This window comes from Dermacentor albipictus, chromosome 4 (genome assembly GCF_038994185.2).
Source record: "Dermacentor albipictus isolate Rhodes 1998 colony chromosome 4, USDA_Dalb.pri_finalv2, whole genome shotgun sequence".
Classification (NCBI taxonomy): domain Eukaryota; kingdom Metazoa; phylum Arthropoda; class Arachnida; order Ixodida; family Ixodidae; genus Dermacentor; species Dermacentor albipictus.
In genome coordinates, this window is record NC_091824.1 from 155,211,396 (window position 1) to 155,233,357 (window position 21,962).

The window sequence follows — 21,962 nt, forward strand, 5'->3', positions numbered from 1 at the left end:
CTACTCCAATTCTGCAATCAACCTTCAACGATTCAGTTTCAGTTTCAGTTTATTATTCTTTAAATGAAATAAATTTGCCAGTAAGAGACAATATACGCCCATATGAGGGTCCCAAAATCAAAGACTGCAACGGGACCCTCGGCTAATAACAACAATGGAAACACGTATAAAAGATGGACAGGATGCCAAAAAGAAACAAACACAATCTCGAAAAGTGCAACATAGAAATAATAGATAAACGAAAACAACTATCACTGTGCATCGATGCACTCTACTCATATTTGTGACCTGCATCCACAGAAACGCGTCGCCGCCTTCCAAATGTGCAGAATACCTCTATCGTTTATGCTTACAGCACTTCCCGATGGTTCCTGCGACAAAAACCAGAGACTGGAAGCCTGTTCCTGGATATTCTCAGCGGCGATGTGCAGACGTCTCGAGTTGCCGTGAGTTTAAGGAAACAGGGAGGGAGACGTTTGAAATATGATAACACAAACTTCGTCTGGTTGTAGGAAGCAAGTATACTAGGCTTGTTGTGCAAAGCGCGATTTGTTGGTTGTGCTTCGCAGCAAAAGTATAGCTTGAGCTCTTCTGGGGCTGTGAACGAGAACCTTTACGCGCACTTTCATTTTTTTGTCTTCTAGCTGCTCTTTCTGTTATCTTTTGTTGGCCATAGCATTTTGCGTCATGTGTTCTATCACCTGAATAAAAATAATTAAAAAGAATTTGAGATTTCTTCACCTGTTAGTCAAATTTTCGTGAGACTGGCTTTTCTCTTGCATTTTGCGAGGGTAGATAAGGCGGTGGTAGTTTCTTGTGAAATAATAAAAACCTTTGTTTACTCTTACTCCGCTTCTTTCAATTTCCTTTCGGCTGTGTAGCTTCTGTTCAGTTGTATTATACGACTTGAAGGGGGCGTAAGTTCGTAGCAACGCCGTCGATTCGATGGGAAGCAGTGGAGTGCATGCGGCAGAAAAGCGATTATGCAGAACGTAACTTCATTCACCGTAGATCGTAACTGAGCATTCGAATGGTTCATTATGGTGTCTTCATCCTTGCTCCTATTTTACCACTTGAAATAAATTACTTTTTGCTCTTGCTTTCACAGTTTTAATCAGAAGAGCTGCTTGACGAACATATTGAAGGTGAACACGCAAGTTAAGCTCACAGCCCTTTTAGAGAAAATATCAAAAGGAGTCATCAATATTCTGTATACTTCACCTAGGAAGATTTACACAGAGGAGCGGCTTTTGCAATTGGGATTGTTCGCTATGCATTGTACAAGGGGAAACAACGCAGAAACTGACGAAGACAAAGAGACGCACAAACAAGGAATTAACATCATCAAGAAACACAAGGTGCCGTGCGTCTTTGTGTCTCTCTTCGTCTTCGTCAGATTCGCGCTGCTTCCCTTTTACGAATAGAGAAGTAAGCACTAACGTGTTGCAATCAATATCGTGGAAAAGGCGTCTAGCGCGGGACGTGAAGAAAAATGGATGTATGCAAATGCGTACAGGGAAGTGTCTTTATGTGCTACTCGCTCTGCCATTTTGGTTTTTCTCTTGTGGGTGCTAAAAATCTATCTTTTAACAGAATAAATGAACAGCAGCTGGGATTCAAGATGCGTTATATTGTACTCCTTTCTTTCTTTGTTTCACATGCTTGCTGTTTTCATGGTTTCTCGTTTTTTTCCCCTTTGTTATTCACCCTTGGAACTTTTTCCATGTTATGCACATTGATTCCACCTGGTATCTCGTTTGTGTTACGCCTAGACTCATATTACTGATATTCTCAGGTAGACTTTGGTAGACTCATTAGGCGAAGCCACAAATGCTTTGCAAACAAAAATTCTTCAGTAGCACCTTACGAAACCTCGCATTTGCTTTCATTGCAGAATGGAGTAAAGCTGTGGCACGTTTGCAGTCTGAATAAAACGTCAGGCAATCTGCATTTCTGTAGACCTGTTTACAGTTTCTATGTCTACTCTTCGCCTTTTATACTTATTTTGGGCACAATGAGGGCGTCATGTTCTCGTTCTCTTTTACGTCGGTTTTCTTTTGAATTGTTCCCCCAATAGCAAACAACGTCAACCTTTGTTAATTTCCCTGCTTTTTCTCCTTATTCAGCTACATATATATATATATATATATATATATATATATATATATATATATATATATATATATATATACGTGTGTGTGTGTAATGTGTGTATATGTGTGTAAAATAAATAAACAACAAGAATAATATGTATTTAAACACAGGCACTATTAACTTCGCAGCCATCGAAATTGTACAAAATCACTTTTATTATACCGTCAATCTTCTTTATTACTATTATTTGCTATATACTTTGACCTGCGCAAAGTGGTTTTCCTACAACCGTGGTGAGTGCGCAGGCTTATGACATGGCGACATGGCTTATGCAACTGAATATTTCCAAATGTAAGTTCATGCATGTATCAAGAAAGCGAAATAACCTCAGCTATCCGTATTCATTAAATTCTACACCACTCTCTGAAGCAGAATCATACAGGTATCTCGGAATCATCGTGAACAACAAACTAACATGGTCTGAACACATTTCAAAACTTTGTACTGATGCTTCTAAGTTACTTGGGTTTATCAGACGATCCCTCGCTTTTTCACCCCGTTCTGTCCGTCAACTCGCCTACGCAACATTCATCCGTTCGAAACTCGAATATGCCTCGGCGATCTGGAATCCCCATCAGAACTATCTAATCGATCAGCTTGAAGCCATCCAAAATCGCGCGGCCCGTTTTATCTCATCGCAGTATGACAGACGACACAGTATAACTCTTATCAAGGCATCCCTTGATCTTCAACCCCTGGCACTTCGGCGTAAAATTTCACAACTTTGCCTATTTCACAAATTATACTATACCTTCCCACAGCTAAGAAATTCTGTATTACACCCGCCGCTTCGCACCTCACGCCGTCTTTTCAACTCCTTAAGTTTGCAGCGCATACATGGCTCCACAAACTCATTTAATAAATCTTTTTTACCTAGCTCCATTACATTGTGGAATGACTTACCCGATTCCATAGTTACTGAAATAGAACCTAATAAATTCAGGCACTTATTAACAACACATTTCAAGAGCTGAGTTATTTTGCCGTGTTTTTGAATGTGTATGCGTGTTTTGTTTTGTTTCCAAGTTCTTCTTTCCAAGTTGCTTTTTTGTTTTGTTTCCAAGTTGTTTGTATCCAAGTTGTTGATGCTACTAAATGATGTTAATGTTGAACATGTATCCTGCACTCTGTATTGCTTTTTGTTGTTACCGACCATTGCATATGTAACGACTGCTCCCCCCCTTATGTAATGCCCTAATCCAAGGGCCTTTAAGGGTAAATAAATGATGATGATGATGATGATGATGATGGTAGAGCTGCTTGCGTTGAAACACTTTTTTTTAGCATTAAACACATAGTGGCGAGTGTGCGCTTGTGCTGTCTATTCTTCATATTTGTTTGTTGCCCTACTCTACATGTACTAATTTGCCCGAATTCCTGCCTTACCGTAGCCTCGTAGCCCTAAAGGATGCGTTTTATCAAAAGTATTTCGCCTTGTCGAAACGTCTGCAGGCCTGTCCTGTTAGCCCACTGCTTATCGCTTTCTCTCCCTTTTCCTGTGAGCTTCTGTATCGTTCTCATATATATAGCGCGTAGTATACCTTACAAGTTAATCCTATTTGGGTTCTGAACCAGTAAATGTACGATAATCGCTGGTTGTGGTCGTATTGATGCGGCTTCACAATTACGGATCTCGATGGGACATAGGCAATGGCTGTGATACTCGGACCAAGCAGTTTTATATAATTGTTCGCGTTTTTGTTTTCCGCCTCGGCCCCTTTGAAGTGGCTCCGTTCGATATACCTTTACGTTTAGTTTATTTTTCGTTCCAGCTTTATGATTCCAAGCAAGTTTGTCCTGCCGCAAGCAAAATATTACGCGAAGGACTGTTAGGCAGGAGAAACCGAACAAAGGCGGTGCAAGGCACTAAAGATGTCCTGCGGCATTTGTGATCTTTTGGCTTTTTCTGACTGGTCACTTCTTCGGTTCACTACGGCGAAGCCGTATTTCTTTATGTTTGCGTTTCGGGCGACTCGCGTCAAGCAAAACAAGCAGGACACACAAACGCCCAAGTGAAACGCATCAGAATGCGGCACATTCTTGATGCCCTGCGCACCACACTTCGGGCATGAAAATGGCGGATTCCCCGGGGCTGCCTTGCAGCATTCAATTTTCGTCGGCCGGCCGCCCTTGTCACAGTGCACCCCTCCCCCCCCCCCCTCCCTCCCCCGCGCGAAACGCGTTCGTTCCTCCCAGCTGGCGCCATTCCGAGTCTCGACAGGCCCGCCAGAGCGTTTTGTATACCGGAAGCAAAGGAGATGACAGCTTCCGTAAAAAAGAGGCAGACGCTGTGCGCGGCTTTATAGACATGCTCTCCGTGCCCTTCTATGTCTTGTGTTCCACCAGGGAACTACGACGCGCTTACCACGTGCATTGCCTCTCAAGGTAGTGCTTTAGTTTCTTCGCCGGGTGTGCGCGCTTTCATAATACACGCAAAAGGGGTCGCACTGTGCAGGACTTCATTGGTACGGATGAAATAGGCAGTCATGTTCCCAGGGCAAACCTCCGTTTTACCGTTACGTTGCGTTATGATGAATGAAATAAGCAGACTCGGCTGAAGTGACTTCGTTTATGTGCGAGTAAGAATTTTTCTACTGACACAGACCCCGCTGTCACCTCAAGAACATATTCGTATTGCTCACTTGTCTGACGCAAGAAGCCGAGAAAACGGGCTCGAGCTTCTGATGTCTTTGAGACCATTAAAGAGCTGGTTTCTTTGTCAAATATTATGGCGACGTTATATCAGACATATACAAATGATCGAGGTTTTTGAGAAACGCATGCCAATTTGTCCTCTCATGCATTGGTTCTTTACTGCAGTGAGAACATGTACGACAGAAACGCAGAAGAAAGGAGAAAGGCAGGGAGGGTAAGAAGGGAAGGATGCTAAGCAGGGAGGGAGGTTAAGCAGGAGGCTTTCTTCCTTAGCGCGCGCCAGCTTGAGCCGCAGTCATTGACTTCCATCGCGTGCTTTCACTCGCACGTACAGCACACGTCGCGCGGCGATGGTGTTATCGCTTTTAGACTTTATGCAGAACATTACGGCGACGGCAAAAATGTGAGTTGAGTGTCTATATGATTGCGATAGCAATAAAAAAAATACGACTGCCAACATGACTTTTCAGATGTTGCCGTGTGATGAGCGTGAACCGTGATGGCAAGAGTGCTCTAGGAGGAAAACGGAGAAAAGATGAATTTCACTTCAAAGGGTGCAGAAGTACGTGCGGCCCCCCAAAACGTATGTAGATTTTTTAGCAGTGCTTCTTCTGCTGCTTTATTTCTTACACAACCACTTTTTAGCGAAGTGCCCATATCCACTTATCGTCGAACAAACTGTCTACCTCGGCGCACAAGTCTTGCTTTTCCCTGACGTTCAAACAGGGCATTTTATGCAACATGCCTTAATGTTCACGTTTTCAATCTTTCCCCTCCGATGTAAACCATCACAAAACCTCAAGCAACAGCCGGTAAAACTAAGGCATCCACGAGGATTTTCGAGCACGAGGCTCCTTTTAAAAAGAGCCTGCAGCGCTTTGGCGGCTGTTCTGCGCCTACAGTGCTCAGAACATCCGCAAAAGATATTTCTTGGCTCGCAAGAATTCAGCAAGGTGAAAAAAGTGAACAATCAGGTTGGTTCTAGAGTTTTGACTAATGCACTCGTCTTCGTCTGGGAACTTTTCGCTTCGAAGTTTTTGGGAACTTCTCGCTTCGAAGCTCAAGATTCATGCGCACTTCAAGATAATATGTGCCCTTAAAAGTGAATAAGGAAATAAAATATTTTACTCAGCCTTTTGTTCCTACTGTATGTTCTTCTTCTCAACCATGCGACATAGTTTAATATTTACATAATAACCATCATCAACATCAGTAACACAATCAGTTCACACTTCTGTACCTTGTGCTTCATATCTCGTTTTTGCGTTAGTGGTTGGTCCATAAACCTAATAATAAAATTCAGGCTGTGCCATAATGAAGGTGTGCCAACAATACCTTCATTTTGTGCTTTTATTTTATGTCCACATCATCACCCCACTGTACGCTTCACTCTATAATTAAACAGCACAAAGTGCAGGAGAAAATATCTAGATTAGCCATAACTACCCCGAGTTTAGACTCATTCGTATTTTTGGAAAGTAAGGGGCCATGACTTGCTAAAGGACTTTTGCATCAGAAATAATAATAATCAAATGATCCTTGGGCAAACCGGTGCCTCAGTGGAAGCCATTTTATTATAATGAACTAACAAGCATATGCGCACAGGAAAGCATAAAAAATCAGAGTTTGTTTATTTTCCTATTCTAGAAAGATAAAAAGAATGCAAATGCAGATTATTGCATGTGGTGTGACACATCCCTCGGACATCACCTGCACCACAAGATTTACGCTAGCAAGAAAACAGATTTCTCTGCAATACAGCGACGGGGATTAATGATACAAAAAAACAGCAGTTGAGCTCATAATCTATTGATGCTCTTTGGAAGTTGTAAGAAGAAGAGACAGCAAGTGTGTAGGCACGTATGTTCGTAGTAGTTTGTATGCAGTCGCACCAATGGCAGTTGCATAATTAGGCATTTAATGAAACTAGAGCGTGTCTTCAAAGATACCTTGAAGTGAAACTTCAGACGGATGCCAGTAATCATATTAAAATCAATATGCGCATGCATAATGCAGACGTACAAACTGAGAGCACTAAGCTTATGGAGAAAGACACGTTATGTGTCTGGCGGCGTTGCCGAAGTAAAGAAATTATCAGCGCTGTGTTATAGATAGCCGCCAAGTATGCTTGCCTTCAGGAATTGCAGCTGCGTTCTTGTGGCCTTCTGCAAATATGGTTTGTGACAGTGTGGTCCCAGAAAGGTCTTCCAGGCAGCCTGTTCAGAATGGTGAGGAGGGTAAGCCTTTCATATTCAAAGGATGGTCAGAAGCACAGAAGGTGCTCTGCAGTTTGTTTCCAATAAGCAAGCGTTGGTGAGTATAATGGCCAGGCGCAAGCAACCAAGTAGTGTTTCTTCGCTTTGAGAAACACCATGCCACAGGTGCAGTTGCATAGCAAGGTCGAGTGAATAAACATGACAGTGGGCAAACTCAGGTGTCTGCCACTTTTCGGCAATGTTATATCGTGTGCTACCCTGCGTAGGCGCCGATGTGCATCCATTCCACGTAAAGATATAGAAACAGAATTTGTTCCTTCATTTGCCGTGAGCGAGGGCTATGGTTTAATCCCTGTCGTAAGGCGCGCAATGACGCGCATGGTTATCCCACTAAAGCGCACTTATTTTGTCCCCTTCGGATAGTTGGTCACGTGGCTTTTACTTCAACCCATGAGTACATATAGTGGCAGAACGCTGGTTTGCCGAAATGAGGTCATGCTGTAGAATATGAAGGTTGTAGTTTAAAGTGTTTTAAATAATGATATTTCTAGGTCTAAGTCCGATGTGCTTGCAAAGAAAAAAACATGGCGCTAACCTATTCCGTGTTGAGCTGAGAGTGCCGTCTGACCCCCATTGCACGTGCTTGTCGGCGCAATACATTCACACACTACTAAGCTCGAAGTCGCGGTTACGATCCCAGCCGTGATGGCCGCATATTGATGGATGCGAAATGCAAAAACGATCGTGCGCTTAAATTTATGTGCACTACTGCGCACCTCGTAGTCATATTGTGATATGTAACGCTCCAAACGTTTTCGTAACTTTCGCGCAGTTCGTCAACTATCTCGCTGCACTGCTTACTACGCCATGACCAAGCTGTACTCCTGCTTACAACAGCTTGAGTTGAACGGTACTGTAAATGTATTCATTCTTTTCCTGTGTGATGCCATGCGTGATTGCCGGCACTAAATCACTGTAGAACGTACGTGCACTAGTTGGGTTTTGTGCAAAGGCATCTTTTAAGCAACAGCCGTCCTTTATTGATTGTCCGTGTCATGTGTTCAGCCACAGCTTCTACCCGATTTTATCGCACAGGATAAAGTGCTGAACCAACGGTATTTCTGGCGTTAAAGAAAAAAAAGAACAAATGGATGCACTCCACACAAGCTAATGAAGCGCGAGACCTATCTTATCGTTACGCTTGCTACCGAGCTGCTCTTCCTATCAGTGGATTCACAAATATATATATCACGCTTTCTTTTGGGAGGGCGGATTGCTTTCACGTAATTAACACATATTTTATGGCGCCCCCGTTTTATGCGGAGGAAGCACATTTATTGTTTTCTTGCTGAGGGCGCGAAATAGCTTGGTTCGTCATCATTATCGCCAGTGCGAAGAACGTTGCTAATGGCCTGCCGCCTAAGAAAAGCATCAGAGATATGCGCCCACTCGCTGGCTCGCTCGTCAGCATCAAGCGCAGCTCAGAGAGAAGGGTGCTGGAAATGTTTTCCTCTCAATGCGCAGTTCATGCGAGTGCAGCCGCGTCATCTGCAGCAGCTATGCAGTCAACGCTGTCCACTGCAGGCGCTAACGGTAGCATCGTCGACATGTGCTTTAGTGGCGAAGCTATTTTGCAGCTTCGAATATTCAAAACACTACAACTTGCCTTCAGGATAGTCGTATTCTCTGTCTACAGTATATACATTCATACCTTAACTGAGAAAGGACACCACGTGACATTTCAGTGGCTTCCAAGTCACTGCGGAGTCATAGGGAACGAACACGCTGATAACGCTGCTCGGTCGGCTCTTCAAGGGGACGAAGAGGAGCCGATACCGTTATCAAGGACCGATGCCGCTCGAAAACTTCGAATGATCAGCCGTCACATCACGTTATCCTTGTGGAACGCTGGAAGTTTTCACAACTACCGACTCCACCAGCTTGACTCCTCCCTACGCCTTTGTATTCCAGCTGGGCTCTGTCGTCGCGAAGCTACCATGCTTTGTCGCCTATGGCTAGGGGTGGCTTTCACCAAGTCTTTCGCTTACCGAATTGGATGGGCCGACGACGCCTCGTGTGAGGACTGTGGTAACGAAGAGACTTTTCAACACCTTCTTTGTGACTGTCCTCGATATAATTTACAGAGACAATCACTTGCAACCGCGATAGCGCGTTTTGACCACAGACCTCTCACAGAGGAACTCATTTTCAGATACCGCCATCACAAGCCATCGCAGCAGAGGGCGACGAGGGCACTGTTGCGGTTCTTGAGGGCGACAGAACTGGACAGGCGACTGTAGCCTGAACAGATGTTAATGTTGCTACAAGTGTCAGTGTGCTGTGCGATGACAGTGTTCGGTGACAGTGACCGATTGTGATTGTGTGTCTATGCTCCTTCCTTTCCTTATCTCTACTTTGTTTCCACTTTACCTCCCCCTCCCCTCTCTCCCCAGCGTAGGGTAGCCAACCGGATTTTTCTTTCTCTGGTTAACCTCCCTGCCTTTCCCCTTTCCTCTCTCTCTCTCTCTCTCTACAGTATCAGCACACTTGTCTGCTTGATTACTGTATATAGTGTGTGCACGCGACAGATGCACGTCGAGACCAACGTTTCAGGTTTCCACAGGTATAGTGACTTTTACGCATGATTTCTCGCCGGCTTTCGATAGGTGTATGTGACATATAAGACACGAAAGCCTTCTTTGTATGGATGTAGAGATATGGCAGCGTGCGAGCTATGTCGTCATGGTTGTCGATGTTATTATTGTTCTCGTCGTTGCTGCTGCTGCTGCTGCTGTGGTGGCGGTGGCATAGAAGGAAGCAGAATATGCGTGTTGTTATTAAGCATTATACGTTTCGGCTTCTATGCGGAAGCCTTGTTCATAAACTTGAATATTTAATCAGTCGGCAAATGCGTGACGTAGCTGGACGGAATCAAATTGGTCGGCGTCATTCCATATCTTTTGACATAAATTTGCCACCCAACCAGACCAGAATGTCATCAAACTGTCAGTTTTTTTTTGTTCTCTTTTTTTAATAACCCCGTAACAAACTGGATGCCAGATATATAGCTGAATCTTTATCAGCAGTGACCACCAGTTGCAGACCACCAGTCTAATTGAAAGCACCCTCATGTATAGAACGACATAATTTTGCGCCGAGAATGGAGGAGGGTGGGGAGGCAGTTTTACTGCTCATATCTCGTTACTTACAGCGCACACAATTACAAGTGATGTTCCCTGTCGAGCTCTGCTCAACTGCTTTCCTCAGACTATTTCATGCGCCGCCTGGTTAAGCTTTCCTCCACTGATGTACGACCATTGCATCGTCTCCCTGAAACCAGCACGTTTGGCTTTGCGTTTGTTCACAGCTTGTTTTTGTTATTGCCTCAAAACATGACAGCTTATTTTGCATGTTTGTGCCGTGGTTATTTTCTTCTTTTATTTATTTATGATGGAGCGATTTTCGAGCGAGTCATTCGCAGTGCGCTCGGGCTTCCCCATGCCGCAGTGAACCATGTAATTGCGTCGGCAACCTCTCATTTCTGCAGCAGTTTATGCCCTCTGTCGACAGTTCTGAATGAAAAAATAAAATTTTAAAGAAAGGTAGTTATGTTTTAAGAACAAACAGAAATGGAAGAACGTAACTGAAAGCCTTAACATCTCTCTGACCTCTCAGCCACTGAAAATGATGACACTAAAAATGCCAGTTCTCAGTCATATATACTTCAAGAACATGCGTGCAAAAATGCATAACATGAAATACTACCGCTTGTACCTTACATAAATTCGGAGAATTCTTGCACCTGTAGAGATATATATTATATGCACATCTAGCAGCAATCAATAACGAACACACACTTGCATACATTCAAGAGCGCATTTGTTAAATAATTTCATTCACAATGGCGCTCGTAACGTTTGCCATCAATTGCATATTCATTGTTGCTTCATTTGTACATACACATTATGACAACTGATGCCTTCACTAATATTTTCTCAGATCATAACCTGTTATTGCCTTATTTTCTCAAATGTCTGCGGTGTGTTTGTCTATTAGCATTATTTAAATGGTCGTCCGTTAATTTTACTTAAAAGCTATTTTACAAGCCTCTATGGCGCAAGTGAAGTGTCATCGCTGTGTGCTTGTCAATGCTTTAAATAGCCACCACTTCGAAAGCGATGAAGTGCTTGGGCATGCAGCGACTACCAGCTAAATACGAAACATGCGGACCCAATGAAATATTCTTCAAGAGTGACAGTTTTTTTTTATGTTTAAGACATGGACACCACGTTAAGTGAAACAATGAAAAGCAAGCTCATACTACGTGCTTTCATATTATTAGGCACTTGAGGTGCCGCCTTGAGGTGGACGTGCTCGGAAAGGTGCGCTGCAGTGACCATAGTATGGTAAGAAATCGAATTAGCCTAGACTTGAGGAGGGAACGGAAAAAATTGGTACATAAGAAGCCGATCAGTGAGCTAGCGGTAAGAGGGAAAATAGAGGAATTCTGAATCAAGCTACAGAACAGGTATTCGGCTTTAACTCAGGAAGAAGACCTTAGTGTTGGAGCAATGAACGACAATCTTATGGGCATCATTAAGGAGTGCGCAATAGAAGTCGGTAGTAACTTCGTAAGGCAGGATATCAGTAACCTATCGCAGGAGACGAAAGATCTCATTAAGAAACGCGAATGTATGAAAGTCTCTAACCCTACATCTAGAATAGAACTGGCAGAACTTTCAAAGCTAATCAACAAGCGTAAGATAGCTGACATAAGGAAGTTCAATATGGATAGAATTGGGCATGTTCTCAGGAATGGAGGAAGCCTAAAAGAAGTGAAGAAAAAACTAGGAATAGGCAAGAATCAGATGTATGCGCTAAGAGACAAAGCCGGCAATATCATTACTAATATGGATGAGATAGTTCAAGTGGCTGAGGAGTTATATAGAGATTTATACAGCACCAGTGCCACTCGTGACGATAGCGGAAGAGAGAATAGTCTAGAGGATTTTGAAATCCCCCAAGTAAAGCTGGAAGAAGTAAAGAAAGCCTTGGGAGCTATGCAATGGGGGAAGGCAGCTAGGAAGGATCACGTAACAGCAGATTTTTCGAAGGATGGTGGGCAGATTGTTCTAGAAAAACTGCCCACCCTGTATACGCAATGCCTCATGACCTCGAGCGTACCGGAATCTTGGAAGAACGCTAACTTAATCCTAATCCATAAGAAAGGGTACGCCAAAGACTTCAAAAGTTATAGACCACTCAGCTTACTATCCATTGCCTACAAAGTATTTACTAAGGTAATCGCAAATAGAATCAGGAACACCTAAGAGTTCTGTCAACCAAAGGACAGGTAGGACGCCGTAAAGGCTACTCAACAATAGACCATATTCACACTATCAATCAGGTGATAGAGAAATGTTTGGAATATAACCAACCCTTCCATTGATTACGAGAAAGTGTTTGATTTAGTCGAAACCTCAGCAGTCATGCAGGCATTACGGTATCAGGGTGTAACCGAGCCGTATGTAAAGATACTGAAAGATGTCTATAGCGGCTCCAGAGCCACCGTAGTCCTCCATAAAGAAAGCAACAAAATCGCAATAAAGAAAGGCGTCAAGCAGGGAGAGACGATCTCTCCAATGCTATTCACAGCATGTTTACAGGAGGTGTTTACATGACCGGGGTAGTTGAAGTATCGGAGAGGTCTTTGCCCTGCGGTGGGCGTAGCCGGGCTGATGATGATGATGATGACGACGATGATGACGACGACGACGACGACGACGACGACGACGACGACGACGACGACGATGATGATGATGCTGATGCTGATGATGATGATGTGCCGCCAATAAAGGTGAAGTAAAGCCTATCCTTACGCATGAACGTAAGCGCTGTGCAAGTTCACTGAAATCTTTTTATACAAGGCTCCATGACCGGCTATACTGTTCTATCTGCGGTTATCTTTTCATATTCTTTCTAGGCGACCTACAAAATGCACTTCGTTATTTATTTTTCTTTCTCCTGTGCCTTCTTCTTATATGAGTTGTTTCTCTCTGAGTAATCGAGAGTTCGACGGAAGCCCGTCTGGTCTGGGTAAAACATGGCAAAAGAAAAGAAACACGTACACCGACCAAATGGAAACGTTAGAAGTCGAAGAATTCTGGCTTCCACACGGAAGCCTTGTTACCAAACATTGTGGACAAGGCTTCCGTATGGAAGTTAGAACGTCCTTACTTTTAAAGTTTGATTTGGTCAGTGTGCGCCTTTCTTTCTTTGTCATGGTTGTCACTCTCTATCCTTTTTTTTTTCTTTTTCATGTGAGAGAATCTTTCATGGGCAACTCCAGTGCCTATTTCATCTGTGTGTATTATTCATGGAAGACGAACGACGTTGCATATTCATCAAAGACACAAGCTGAACAATGTGGCAAGACACTTTGTCACGTGATGGAGTATTTCGTGAGGGCAATGTTGCATTGGCAAGCGAGATAACCAACCTAGTCCGTAAACAGCGTGTTATCTCGTCCATAACACATCCTGGACCTGATAATATGAGAAGTTAGGTTGTCGTCACGTGTCGTAACAACTTCGGCTGATTCAGGTTCACACAGTCGCTGAGGAAAAATTTTTTTGCATACAGCGTTGCAGAACTTTTTCCTGGGTGCCAAGGAAGCCTGTATTACCAGCCGTACTACTTGAACACAGGTTCTAGGCAGACCGCACTAGAGAGTGGCTTTCTCTATAGAGCGCAACATGTTTTCTCATAAGGGATATGTGGTTATGTTAAAACCGAAACGCTGCGCCAAATGTGTCACCACTCGTCATCACCACCTTTCACAAAGTCAACGCTGTATAAATAGGGCGCACTTATATAGGCTGCACGCAACTATGTGCACACCTTCAACTCTGTAACGCAACACTGCTTCGCAATCATATAAAGAGGGACATGCTCGAGAATAACTATAAAAAAAAAACTGCTTCCTCTCTATCAAAACGTGAAATGGTATTTTTTTTTCGCACTACCCCATTTGTAAGTGGTAAACTTAGGACTAGCTTTCTTTAACACAAATTCGATCAGTGAGCAACGCTATCTGCAAATTTATACTGAAGAAATGCAAACAACATTGCATATATTTTTAAGAAAATATAATTCACGTGCTGTAGCCAACCCAAAATAAACTCGCAGTAACGCTTAAGTCATTTTCAGCGCTCTGGAGAAAAAAGAAGAGGAACGAAAACAACGCTGTTCTTCAAATTCCTTTATGCAAACAGAAAGAAATGTCGTGCAGCAAGCTATATATATATATATATATATATATATATATATATATATATATATATATATATATATATATCCAACGCTATCCTAAGCTGAGGGAAGGAAAAAGGGGAAGATGGAGAAGGGAGAGAGAGAGGGTATAGAGACGTGCACAGACAGTCATTGAGTCAAAGCTGCTCGTTCAAACCAGACGTTCTCAGCAATCACAAAAGTGCAATGGAAATTTGCAATGCAAGTTTGTCCATCCGACGCTGAATTTTCTTTTGAGTTCTGGACAACTTGAAGTCATGTACAGACTTTATGCCTGTATCTTTGCACGGCGACGAATTGCACGAAGCATATCCAGCTCAATGTCGTATTCAATGCGTGTAGACGTTCTCTGAAGCGAGTACGTGGCAGCTTTAGGGCACCCTTTATGGTCTCCTCTAGGCTAGAGGACAAGTCATCAGAACATCCGACTTCGACAATTGATTTCAACATTGGCCAGTCGATACATTCACTGACGTTACCTTGGAGCCCGTCAACCCATCAATCCTGAGATAAGTTGGTAGGTGGTCACTTCCCCGCGTTTCAATATTGAAAACCACCTGACCTTTCCAGTGAAGGAGCGTGAAACAGAGGTGAGGTTCAGGCAGCTAAAGTAGATAGTTCCACGCAGAAAGGTGGGGCTTCCATCATTCACCTAGCACAGTTCTTGTTAGAAGGCACATGGCACTAATCTTCTGCCTGTGGAGCTTATCTTAGGACTTCCCCACAGATAGTGTGGGGCATTAAAAACTTCAGTCATCACCAAAGGCTGCGGAGTCGCTGTCATGATTCGCCGTTACCGCTCGCAGTCCAGCCTACTTGAGGGTGATATGTAGGCTCCAACTAGTGTGAAAGGGAACTTGCCTTTCCTCACTGTCAGACATACATACTGGTTTTCTTGGTACTGGATGTTGAACATACGTAAGATCACGTCATATGAAAACTATGATCTTGCTTCATTCTTCTTGGGTGGCAGACATGACACACGCATACCCGGACAGTCTGGTGTTTGCTGATAGGGGCTCGCAGGTGACGACGATGGGGAACTTATTCATGAACATAAAGTGTCGAAAGTCCAATATGCGTGACTTAAGTCCTCTGGCGTTCCACTAAAATATCTATGCGTTCCGGACCTCGCCACGAAACCATGGCTTATGGAAAGCCATGATTTTAACCAAGAGCTAAAAGTACTGGACTCAAAGTTTCCAACACCTGTAGAGCACTTTTTCGCAGACGAAGATATTATGTTGTTAAGTATAACGCGAATGACATTTATGAGCGAGTGCAGAATGTGGATGACCTTCAGATGATCAGCCAGCGTGGCTTTAACAGTTGTCGAAGCCGTCGAGGTCGGTGCGCTTTGAGGTAACTTAGCAGGGTGTTGTGCCGTCGGTATCTCAGGCCATTTTTTAGGATGGCCGAGCCTTTCCGCTCTGTTTGCTTTCCTTTCATCTGTCTTGGTGGTGCTATGCGTTGATGCGGCAATCCTTCTGACGGAAGGTGGCGTGTCATTAGCTGCAGCTGCGGTATTTAGTGAACGTTTTCGGTGTTGATGTCGACGTCTCCAAGCGGTGGCAGCAGCCTCTCGATGCGTTGAATTGTGCCGTAGCATTCGCTTGAGGATCGTGAATTTCTTCCGCATCCGCGGGCAATTTTTTGATGAGGCGTTGTGAGCACCACTGCTGTTAGGGCACTTCAACTATTGCTGCAGGCGTCTTCTGAATGCGAGTCGTAGTACCGCGGGCACACGACATTGTCCAGGCAGACACGCTTTATGTGGCCAATCTTGCAACACTTGAAACACTGGAGGGGCTTCGGAACGAATGGTCGTACTGAAAGATGTACATGTCCTACTTTGACGTAGAAGAAAGGCTGTCTCCTTCAAAAAAATCTTCACACAGCCTGTGTTTCCCACTCTGAAAATTCTCGTAATGAAAGTGCCTTCTGTCGTTGGTTTGCTCAGTATTGGCAAGCGGTCATTCAGGATGGCAGCTTCGAGGTCATAAATGACGCCCGCAGTATCATCGCCACCTGCAGAGATCATTGATCGCATCTTTACATTGTCAATTTGTTATATTACGTAGGCCTTGTAGGGCGCTGCGATGCAACACGTAAACTGCTAGGACATTCTTACGCGAGTTTATTCTCCCTTATTTAATCTCATTTGGTCAATTTTCTCGAACAAAGAAGAGAGGACCTGCCAATTTAGGAGCCGCAAATTGGCCGCCGGGTCCACCGGCATGAAGAGCACAGTGCGCAGCCAGCGCTGCGGTGCACGCTTCATGGTTGAAGCACTTGGCGACGAAGATGCCTGCTGTAGTCTTCTTTTTGGTGATCTACTCATCCCAACCTTGAACTCAGTGGCCTCGCTGTCTGTATGGCTTAACGCACTACCACGTTTCCTGGACGTTGTCCGACCTGCCGGCTGCGAACCAGGAAGGTCCTCGGCGATCTCTTCATCCATTTCCGCAAAGAACGAGCGGAAGCTCTCAAAAATGCAGGGAAACAAAGCGAAAAACCAGAGACAAAAGTACAAGCGTTCTATCAAAGAATCACTTCATGTGCCTCCCCCGCCGCGCAGCAAAGGCTTCCAAGAATGTATAGATCTGGAAAAACCGCAATTAAAGCTGTCATTGTTTCAGGCAGATAACTGGTATAGTTGTTTTGAGTACCTTGACATATTTACAACACTTAAGAAACAGAAACACACGACATGAATAAGACAGGACAGGCAGGGCAGGCAGGACAGGCAGGACAGGCTAGTCGAATTTCAGCATCCGTCCTTTCTTCCTTGTGTTGTGCGTTTGTTTATTTCCTAACCTGTAAGTAGGTCGAAATATTAAAGCTGGCAATCTTGAATGCAAGAATTTTGCCGAGTGAAACCTAGCTGAGGTATACAGCTAAGTGTCGTACTGTTGATAAACGGAAAGAGCATAGCGCTTGGCATGGTAAAGTTCGATATGACGTACTGTCCTCTCATGCAGAAACGTTCCTCGCCGGGTGGAGTGCGAGGTAATTAAACAAGAACGTTTTAAACAAAGCAGTCGAAAATAAGAACATCGAAGTGGAGCGATAAGTACAACTGTGCAATACATAAGTGCGTTGCATGGCCAACAGCCGTAGCAAGGCTTTACTTCCTAATGCTAGAGATGAACGGATCACGGAAATTTTGCGCAGAACGCTGTTGCTTACGGCTGCTTGGCAGCTCTTAGGACATTCCCATGCCTAAGCTGTGGGGCAGAGAGGACTCGTGATATACATGAGCGAATGTCACCAGGCTCCCCCATTTTAAGACAAGAAAAACGCGCCGATAACTCATGTAAAATTCTCCCCATCTATTTAGCCCAGTAGAACATGAGCATCAGCGACAGTTAATATTAGGCGCGTCATTGCTACGGTCCAAACATAACACTATCGTTGGATGGAACTCCTTTGAGAAGGAGAATAAAGCATTCGTGTTTATACCCGTCTGCGGTAGGCATGAGGAGTTAAAAAAAATTGCTAGCCACTCACATTTACGTCGACATCTCTCCTACATTTCCCCTCGGCGTCAAAGAAAAACGAATAGCCGTGATTACCCTGGCACATGGTGAAGTGCTTCCTTACCGGCTTATGACGTGTGAGCAGCTTACGTGTAAAAAGCAATGACAAACTCAAAGCAACAAAACCATGTCATATTTCAAAGAATATTTTTTTTCATCATCGTAATGTAGCGTGCAGTTTCACTGCGGGAAGAGAAAATATTGCAAACAAAATTGTAAGCAGAAATTCCTATAGCCCTAGAGAAAGGAAAAAAAAATGTAACAAAGAATATACATCAGTCACCATTGATCGAGGATACACTCCAAAGATGCACCAAAAGCGAAGTCAAGCTTTATGAGGATATGCTGACAGAGCAATCAAGGGGAAAAAAACGCGCATATTTAGTGTCGTGAAGTGACCCTGCTAACAACAAAGCGCGAGTCAAGGGACATTAACCTTTTCCGTACGTGTCTTAATTGATATATTACTTGTGACGTAAAACCACTTCAACAATGTCACTGATACTCTTACTCTTGAATTATACCGCCATATAAATTAGGCAAACACGGGGAGTATAGTGACACATGTACTTATCTTTATCGGGTGACCACGTTTCACCGCCTAACAAATGTTATCGCACAGCGCGGGACGCGCCTGCATGCATCCGAAGTTTCTGGAAAGTTATCGATGCTTCTATCCGCTGTCTGTTGTCGCCAAACCTTGGGTTATCTGATTTCATCGCGTGACGCGAATGGTGTAGAACTTTGTGGAAGGCATGCGGGTCCCAGCGATTAGTCTGGAACGTTCGACGACTGCTGTATAAAAGCCGACGCGCTTGACCCACTGATAAGAGTTTCGACAATCGGCGACTGTGTTCGCCGCTGTCGCCGTTCTTTGAGTGTAGCCTGTTTTTGAGGGCAGAAGTTCGCCCAATAAAACGCTAGTTTCGCCTTTCTCAGTTTGGCCATAGAGAAGAAAATTCGACAAGAGGAGACGCTCTTCAAAAACTGGCAACAGGAAACACGTCACGCCTAGTTTCAACTCCATCCGTTAGTTGCCGCGAGCATCAGAAAAAAGTAAGGGGAAATAAACTTACAGACAGCGTTTTATTTTTTTTTCTATTCTTTCCCACTAAAAGTGAAAATGTTTTGCGTGTAAACGAACTACATTGCGACTTATTTTTGTTGCGTTGCCTAGCAGCAAGTTAGCGGCACTCCAGACGCGCGTGCATACGTCATGCTCCAGACAAGCCGCAGGAGTGAGCGAGGGCGGCTGCGCATGTGAAGCGCGCGTGCTCGGCGACCCGTCTTTTTTGGATGTAGCCCGTTTTTTGGGCTCCCGGCGTTCATTTGTGTTCCGTCTGCATTTCGGCATGGTACAGCTGCACTACTGGACTACAACAAGGTGAGGAATTTTGTTTGACAGTCTGCGACGCACTTCAAGCACATTTAGGCTTACTGCGCAAAACTGAACCTATATAGTGACGGAGTTATCGAAAAACAGCTCCGTCGTCCAAGCCTAGTTAATCTGAGTTAATTATTCGTACTGGGATATGTTTGCAACGCTTTCTATGAGCCCAAGCATAATTAAAACTTATTTCGGTAGTTTTTGGGCACGCTCACCGCACCTGGCTTTGTGACGAAAAGCACCTTGGCCGTGTGATACAGTTTCGCGTGTACTGAATCTTACCGGAACAGGTTTTGGTGTTTTCTCTGACCCCAGACATTATTGTAACTAATTTGGCTACTTTTGGGGGCACTTTTCAAGCACAGTGGCCGCGCTCCGCGGAGTGGCGCAGTTAGCGAAAAGCAGCTCGGCTGTATGCCGCAATTAGTTTCGCGTGTACTGAATCTTAGTGGTAGAAGTTTGTGTCGCATTCTCTGACCCGAAAAAGTATTGTAATCCATTTGGTAACTTTTGGGGATATATTGAGGCGTGCTCGCCGCGCCTGGGGATGTGAAGCTATTAGCAAAAAAGCAAGCCAGCCATAGTGAGTTAGTTTTGCGTGTACTGAATTTAAGTGGGGCAAGTTTGTGACGCAATTTATAGCCCTGCAACAACATATACCTTATTTCGGTACTCACGCTTGTCAAAAACGCGACGAGTGATTGCCGAGAGTGATAACACGGGAGTGTTGCTTGCGCCGGCAGGACGCGTACAAGATAACATGGAGGAGCTCAAGAACTTGACATTTATGTATTCTAAGCGACTGAAAACAGGCTTTGCACCCACGAATCTGTCTTGAGTACGACTAGAAGGCATTCTGCCAGCGTGTAACGTGGTCTGGCTGAGCCTGTGTTGTAGTCACCTCTGTGTACTTGGCGTACCATCGCGTCGACTGAGGCCAAGTTGTTTTGGAAATGCGCAGTCACCCGTGTATTTGTTCTCTTAGGGTGCAGGAAATAATGCCCGGGAAGGGAGGAATGCTTGAAAATCATGTTTTCTTCACATTTTATGGAACTGTTTGAGAGGAGTCATTGCTGCGAAATGTACGTAAAAGTGAATTTATCTATAGTACCGCTCATTCACCACTTACGCACGTTTCGCCTCTACACGCAACACTCCTGTTAGGTCAATATACGAAAAAAGATACATGCTTGTAATTTACTTTCTTTCAGCTGATGGCATCCGGTGGAGCTTCGTACGGCAATGACAGCTGCTTACCTGGTGCCACAACTTTGGATGAATGCAGAAGGAGCCCGGAACGAGCATTTATATAGAGCAAAATAAACATTTCATCATTTCAGAAGACGTCTTTCGTTTTCTTTATGAAATTGCACTTGATAGTTTCGGCGCAGTCTTGTAACGGTCGTTCGCAATCATTGCTTCTAATAATGAAACGGTTCCACGCCAAGGCCACGCGGGGTTAAGTAGAAGCGAAAAAAAAAATGAATGCCACGCTTAGCAGTGGAACCGGCGCGGCGTGTACCAACTGCTTTTCAAAACGCGCGCGCCCAAAACCGAAACCCGGAGGAGTTAATACCATCAGCTTGGTGGGCTGCAGTCCATTCGGCCGCTGGGCTCTATGGGAGTGTCCGCTCTTGTTGAAATTTCTTTCTCTATGGTTTGGCTGCTTTCTTCACAGTCACTACCACGTGACAATAGTGTAATCTCCAAAAATCAACCTGATGTCGCCTAAAAAGGTCACCCCAGCACTTTTAACATTTATTTTATTCTTCAAGAAAAAGCGCTGACAAGTTGTTGTTTCTTCCAAGTCTGTAGTTTCAGTCCTGCCCTGTCTATTATGACAGCAAAGCAACAACTTGTAGACCACAAGCTTTTCTAGGCATCAATCCGTCATGTGCCACAATGAGACTGCGCGTAACTGTGTGCTCCATTGTCAGCATATGAGCCAACATATTTACAGCTCTAGAAGGTCATAGGGCTTCTTGTTTCTTTTTTAAGGTCATGACGTAATCAGATTCATATTAATGGGCGCCACTGTAAGCAACGTTCATGAACTGGAGCAGAAGATATCCGTTCGAACATTGCCTTTCTTGCAGTATTATGCAGACACTTCTCATTTTATTTAACATAGTGCATATTTTTCCACCCATATAAATATAAAACCATGACCACATAACGCCAACTGACAAAGAAGCCAAGGAAAGCACCGAGGAATTGCCCCAAAAGCTACACATTCAGCTACACGTTTTCGTCGACGCAAGCACAAAAGCGTACGGAGCTTGCGCCTACCTTCATGTAGAAAATGTGAATGGCAGCGTGGCTAGCACTCTTATTGTAGCCAAGTGAAGGATAGCCCCATTGAAAGCTCTATCTTTGCCGAGACTAGAGCTAATGAGTGCGTTAACAGGAAGCAGACTGTTAAAATGTATAGTGTAAACCTGCGGAGATCTAATGACAAGAGCGCAATGTTTTCTTTGTGCTGACGCAAGCAGAGTGCTTGACTGGTTACAGCGAGCGCCTTCGACTTTAGGTGTCTTTGTAAAGAACCAAGTCACAGAAATTCTGTCTATTACTTCGGAGTGTAGCTGGCGGCATTCTCCAGGAGAAACCAGTCCTGCTGATATGCTGACCCGAGGTGTTTCCTTAGACGTACTGACTACCGGGGTAGACTGGTGGCAAGGACCAGCTTGGCTGAGTAAG

The 21,962-nt window shown here is 44.2% G+C and overlaps 1 protein-coding gene across 1 annotated transcript in view; it reads left to right on the forward strand.

The window, feature by feature from the left end:
* The first annotated feature begins 360 nt into the window (after positions 1-360).
* The window catches only part of LOC135903828 (L-asparaginase 1-like), a 204,692-nt gene continuing 183,090 nt past the window's right edge, over positions 361-21,962 (forward strand). Inside the window, exon 1 of the mRNA XM_065434240.2 lies at positions 361-446. The gene's annotated coding sequence lies outside the window, so the exon portion shown is untranslated. The remainder of the gene's footprint in view (positions 447-21,962) is intronic.